This window comes from Prionailurus bengalensis, chromosome B3, assembly GCF_016509475.1.
Source record: "Prionailurus bengalensis isolate Pbe53 chromosome B3, Fcat_Pben_1.1_paternal_pri, whole genome shotgun sequence".
NCBI classification, from domain to species: Eukaryota; Metazoa; Chordata; class Mammalia; order Carnivora; family Felidae; genus Prionailurus; species Prionailurus bengalensis.
In genome coordinates, this window is record NC_057355.1 from 80,712,827 (window position 1) to 80,718,339 (window position 5,513).

At 41.0% G+C, this 5,513-nt stretch overlaps 1 long non-coding RNA gene across 1 annotated transcript; it reads right to left on the reverse strand.

Moving 5' to 3' along the window:
* Nucleotides 1–4,388: 4,388 nt before the first annotated feature.
* On the reverse strand, nt 4,389–5,284 carry LOC122467727. The gene is made up of 2 exons (XR_006293051.1): nt 5,113–5,284; nt 4,389–4,699 (listed from the first exon to the last, which is right to left on the reverse strand). It is a non-coding gene; the product is annotated as an uncharacterized LOC122467727 (long non-coding RNA).
* Between the last annotated feature and the right edge of the window lie 229 nt (nt 5,285–5,513).

Genomic DNA, 5,513 nt, shown 5'->3' on the forward strand with positions numbered 1-5,513 from the left:
CCAGTGGTGGGGTTTTGGGATGCTGGTGGGGGTTCAGAACCCACGGGCGGGAAAGAATTCTTGAAGACATCTTTGGTGCAAAAAAGGTGGGATTTTATTAAAGCACAGGGACAGGACCCATGGGCAAAAAGAGCTGCACTGGGGTTGTGAAGAGTGACTGATTATATACCTTCAGGGTGGGAGGGTGGCAGGGACAGCGTAAGTCTCTAAGGAATTTTGGAAGCAAGGTTTCCAGGACCTTGAGGTGCTAGGTGTTGTTAGGAAAATGCCATTTATTACTATTCAATAAAACCTCAGTCTTGAGACCCTTCAGAGGTATATCAGAGGCCATATACTTGGAGTATAATTGCCAACATATACTTGGGGGTTAAAGATGAAGGAGGTTTACAAAGGAATTTTTATGTGTTAAGGAGACTCACAGGATCCTGGGGAGGGTCAGGATAATGTTAAGGCAAGATTCCCTTTTGCCCCTGGCAAGGTGTCATCACTGAGGCAGCTGAACTCCTAGAGGAAGGTCATTGACCGTTTCAAGGATTTGTCAATGGGCTGTAGGCAGTATGGGAATTTAATTTTTCATTTGCCTTTGTTTCCCACATCACCATGGCAAGCACTTAAACTTCCTTACATCTATCTTGATGAGGGTGATATTAGGGCTCCAGGAAATGGAGTCTATAGATTTCTGTAGATTAGTCTATGGATAAGATTGCCTTTTTCTTGGAGTTTCCTAAGTTATCTGTAAACTGAAGGAGACTCCTGTCTTGGATGACTGTGATCTCTGTCAGTCAACAATTTGTTTTCTTTCCTTTCCCCTGTTCTTGGGTAGCCAAGAGTGTCCAAGGAATATCACACATATCCCACCTTGGAGGGGGAGGGGGTGGTTGCTGTTAGCCTGTGCTTTGCTCTCAGCTTGACCCATGCTCCCTCATCACCAGGAACCAAGCATACAGCCTCAGTTTCTCAAAATAATCCTTATGCCAGAAAGTGTATTTTGGGGTGTCATTTCTGCTCCCTTTCAGCTCAAAGGCCAGAATATTGAGACAGCTAAGGACATCAACCAACATATTGAGGCGCCCCGATTGGGTGGAAGGGTGGAGGCCAGCAGCTCGGGGTGGGGTGAAAGAATTCACCAAGGCAGAACAAAGGAGACACAAGTCTATGGAATACACTGGAAGGGAGCAGCAGGCAGTACAGCAAAAGACTGTCTGCCAGGAGGCAGTGGTGGAGAACTTTGGTTAAAGCCAGGAATAAGGAGGTATGGGAACATATGGAATTTTCCTGTTTTGGTACCTGTACCCAGCTTTGTTTTGTTTTGTTTTAAATGTCTATTTTTGAGAAAGAGAGACAGAGCACAAGTGAAGGATGGGCAGAGAGAGGGAGACACAGGCAGGCTGAAACAGGCTCCAGGTTCTAAGCTGTCAGCACAGAACCCAACATGGGGCTCGAACTCATAGACCATGAGATCGTGACCTGAGCCAAAGTCAGACACTTAACCAACCGAGCCACCCAGGTATCCCAGTACCTGTGCCTAGTTGTAAGCAGCTCATTGATCAGCTAGGGCCTACGGATACTTTGAGGTGGGTCACTTGATGAGCCTGTTTGCATTCAGATCACTGTGGGCCCTTTTACTTTATTCAGGTTTCCATTGCTCAAGCCCGTTGCCTAAAACTGGCCTCTACAATATAGTTAAAGTGGCAATATTGGGAAAGACATAAGAAGAACATAAATACAATAAATAGACTTAAATCAATAAACTTAAAGAGATAATAAATAAATAAATTTAAAGAGATAAGGTGATAAATAATACCAAATAAGAACAAGTTATTTTTTAAAAAGAACTACATCAATACCTTAAAAGTGAACACTAGAGATTTACCAAAAGTATGACCAACATTAGCTCCTTAACAGTCAATTCCATCAGAGGGGGAATAACAGATGTAAGCACGTTTATTTTACTTCTCACCCAGTCATAGTGTGGTGTTAAGGATAATCGAGTTGGGAACTAAAATTTTGAAACAATTAGAATTGTGGGTCACAAACAGGATTGAGAGATTCTGTTTAGATCCTTTCTATTTCCCACTCCCTGTGTACCTTTAAAAAAAAGAAAAGAAAAGAAAGGAAAAGAAAAGAAAAGGAAAGAAAAAAGAAAAAGAAAGAAAGAAAACCCAAAAGCCTCACTGATGTGATGGGGAGGGGGCAGGGATTTTATTCTAGTCTTCAAAGGCTGTTCCAGCTACTCTATAATTAAATTGGTATGAGACAGATTAACAGGAAAAAACTCAAATTTAATCTCATATGCATGGGAACCCCATATTCAAGAGAGATTTAAAGACAAAAAAGTAGAACGAGATACATATGCCATCATGACCTAAGGAACGGGTTAGGGGTCTGGATTGCAAAGGGCAAGAGTGCAATACACAGGGCAAAAAGAAGAGTAGAAATTTGGTAATTGGATGTTTGCCCTGCCATACAGATAGGTCACTCCAATTATCTCTGGTAATAACTCTTACTCTAGGTAAGACCCCCAATTTAGATTCTTCAAGGTAGCTAAGAGAGGGCCAAAAGTTTCTCTTAAGGCTCCAGGGTCTCAAATGCTTTCTGCTCAAAATTGTCCACATACTAAAGTGGAACATTTTGGGGAGACTTGTTCTAAACCTCTTAAATGACATCTATCTGGCGGGATGGGGGGGAAGACTCTAGAATAGAAACTTTTGTTTTCCATATTTTCTACATTGAAAGCATAACGCTTTTGTAAGAAAAGAAAATTTTAGAAAAACAATCAGGGTTTCTTCTCCTCTCTTGGAAATGAGAGAAACCATTTAGTTGTAACAGTCTATTGATCACAGATTTTATCTAAACCTGCTGTCACTACGAATCAATGCCAAGTGAGCAATAGGTAATATTTCCCCATGCCCATATTTGATTTCTACAATTACATCCATCCAAACCAATATTCACACATTACAATGCACTAATGTTAAGAAAGCTTTGGCTTTTTTTGTATTATTTTTTTTTAATTTTTTTTAACGTTTATTTATTTTTGAGACAGAGAGAGACAGAGGATGAATGGGGGAGGGTCAGAGAGAGGGAGACACAGAATCCGAAACAAGCTCCAGGCTCTGAGCTGTCAGCACAGAGGCCGACACGGGGCTCGAACTCACGGACCGCAAGATCATGACCTGAGCCGAAGTCGGCTGTTTAACCGACTGAGCCACCCAGGCGCCCCTTTGTTTTATTTTTTGAACTGAACTCTCAGTATGTGCTCCACTCTACATAAATGATCCATAACAAAACCACACAATGCCTCTATATATAACTTCCTTTAAGATATGATTTGAAATGACTATGGTTGTTATTAGTGGAAAACACCAATAGGATTGCCCAAGGAAAATCTAGAGAGATACATAACAAATAAATCAAGACTATTACATAGGAAAAACTGTAGGTCTAATGACTCTGAACCACAATATACATGATGTTCAGGATTCTTTCTTTCTTTCTTTTTTAATGTTTATTTATTTATTTTTGAGAGAGAGAGAGAGCAAGCTGGGGAGGAGCAGAGAGAAAGGGAGAAAGGATCCCAAGCAGGCTCTGCTCTGTCAGCGCAGAGCCTGACACAGGGCCTGAACCCATGTATCATGAGATCATGACCCAGACCAAAATCAAGAGTCAGATGCTCACCTGACTGAGCCACCCAGGCGCTCTTCAGGATTCTTTCTTTAAAAAGCTTCTGATTCCCATGCAAATAATATGGATGTTGATAAACAGCAATATTGAACTACACCTTCTCTTTTCACCCTCCAATCTGGACATCTTTCAGTGTTCCCTATCTTAGTGACTGACATCACCATCCCTTCAAGACTAGAAGTCATCTATGACCCTTCTTGCCACCCCCATATCTAATCCATCCCCAAGTCTTGCAGGTTTGTCTCCCGAGTATTTCTCACATCTACCCATTACTGTCTCCACGGCCACCATTCTAGAGCAGGCTGTTACTGCCTCTGACCTGGACTACTGCAACCGTCTAATTTGGCTCAAGGAATCCACTGATTCATTCTTCAACCCATCCTCCAAACTGCAACCAGAGAGGATTTTTTTAAACTTTTTTTAATGTTTATTTTTGAGAGAGAGACAGAGTGCTAGTGGGGGAGGGGCAGACAGAGAGAGACACAGAATCCAAAGCAGGCTCCAGGCTCCGAGCTGTCAGCACAGAGCCTGATGGAGGGCTCAAACTCATGAACCTTGAGATCATAACGTGAGCCAAAGTCAGACGCTGAACAGTCTGAGCCACCCAGGAGCCCCGAGGATTTTTTATCTGATTCAAATATGATATGGCCCATTTCCTCCACATCTTACTGTCAAAACAAACAAAAAACACTTAAGCTAAAAACTTAAAAACCAAATATTTTCTTGCCGGGCAAGGAAATAAGAAATCTGGGCTGGGGCCAGGCACTCAAAAGTACCAGAAAGAACACACAGTGTTCCTACTAATTAGGCATCAAAAGCTAGCACTGTGGATTGGATAAAATGAGTCAATAGGTCTTTACATAATTGGTTAAAACAAGTAGACCCATTCTTTGTTCATCATGAATCAGAAAAGAGTCTTCAGTTAGATCCAGTAAGGGTCTTATGTCCTGGGGTGGTGGGGAGTGGGTGTCACTCAAATTCATGGTCCTTTATCAGCTTCACCTGCTTACAATAGCTGTGACAAAACATAAAAGTCAATTTTAATATCTTCTGTGCAAGTACTGCTATTTGAAGAAAATTTTCCTTTCACATTACTCCTTCATTCCCACTCCTAGTATTGCAGGCTTCTCATTATTCTATGATCTCATCATTTTACTTCCCCAGTCCCGTCATGGTGCTCTTTAAGCCCTGCCCACACTGGGCTTGAATTCTCTCTCAGATGCCTTGTACTCCTCCCTCTTACTGTGCTGGTAAATACTGTTCTCATCACGCCACTACCCCTTTAGCTTTGTGAGGTTGGCATTCTTAAAATCTCAGCCCAACTGTCATTTCCTTCCAGTTTTCCCTGGCTCTCCACTCACTGCAGGTAAGACTCTTCCATTATACACCTGCCAAGAAAACTTGTTTTTTGTTCCTCAGGATACTTACCTCAGCTTATTTGATTCTTGGGTTTAGTTAATTAACATCTGTCTCCTCTCTTTGACTGACAACAGAGATTGGTTGCATTTTCTTTTGCTCACCATTGTGTCCACCAGTATCTTCTAAAATGCCAAACAGAATTGGTGCTTTAAAAAGTGATGCTCATTATTTCTTGAATGAGTGAATGAATGAATGAATGAATGAATGAATGAATGAATTGACAGGGAAGAATGAATCTATACTAGCTGGAGTTTGGGACTACAAGCTAACAGAAGTAAGAAAAATTTTATGAAAGCCTTAGCTTGTTCTTATTGTCATAAGGTTTAATTATGAAGATTTGAAGAAATTAAATCTGTAGTTTATTTTTTTATATTTTTATAAATTTTTTTAAATGTTTTATTTATTTTTAA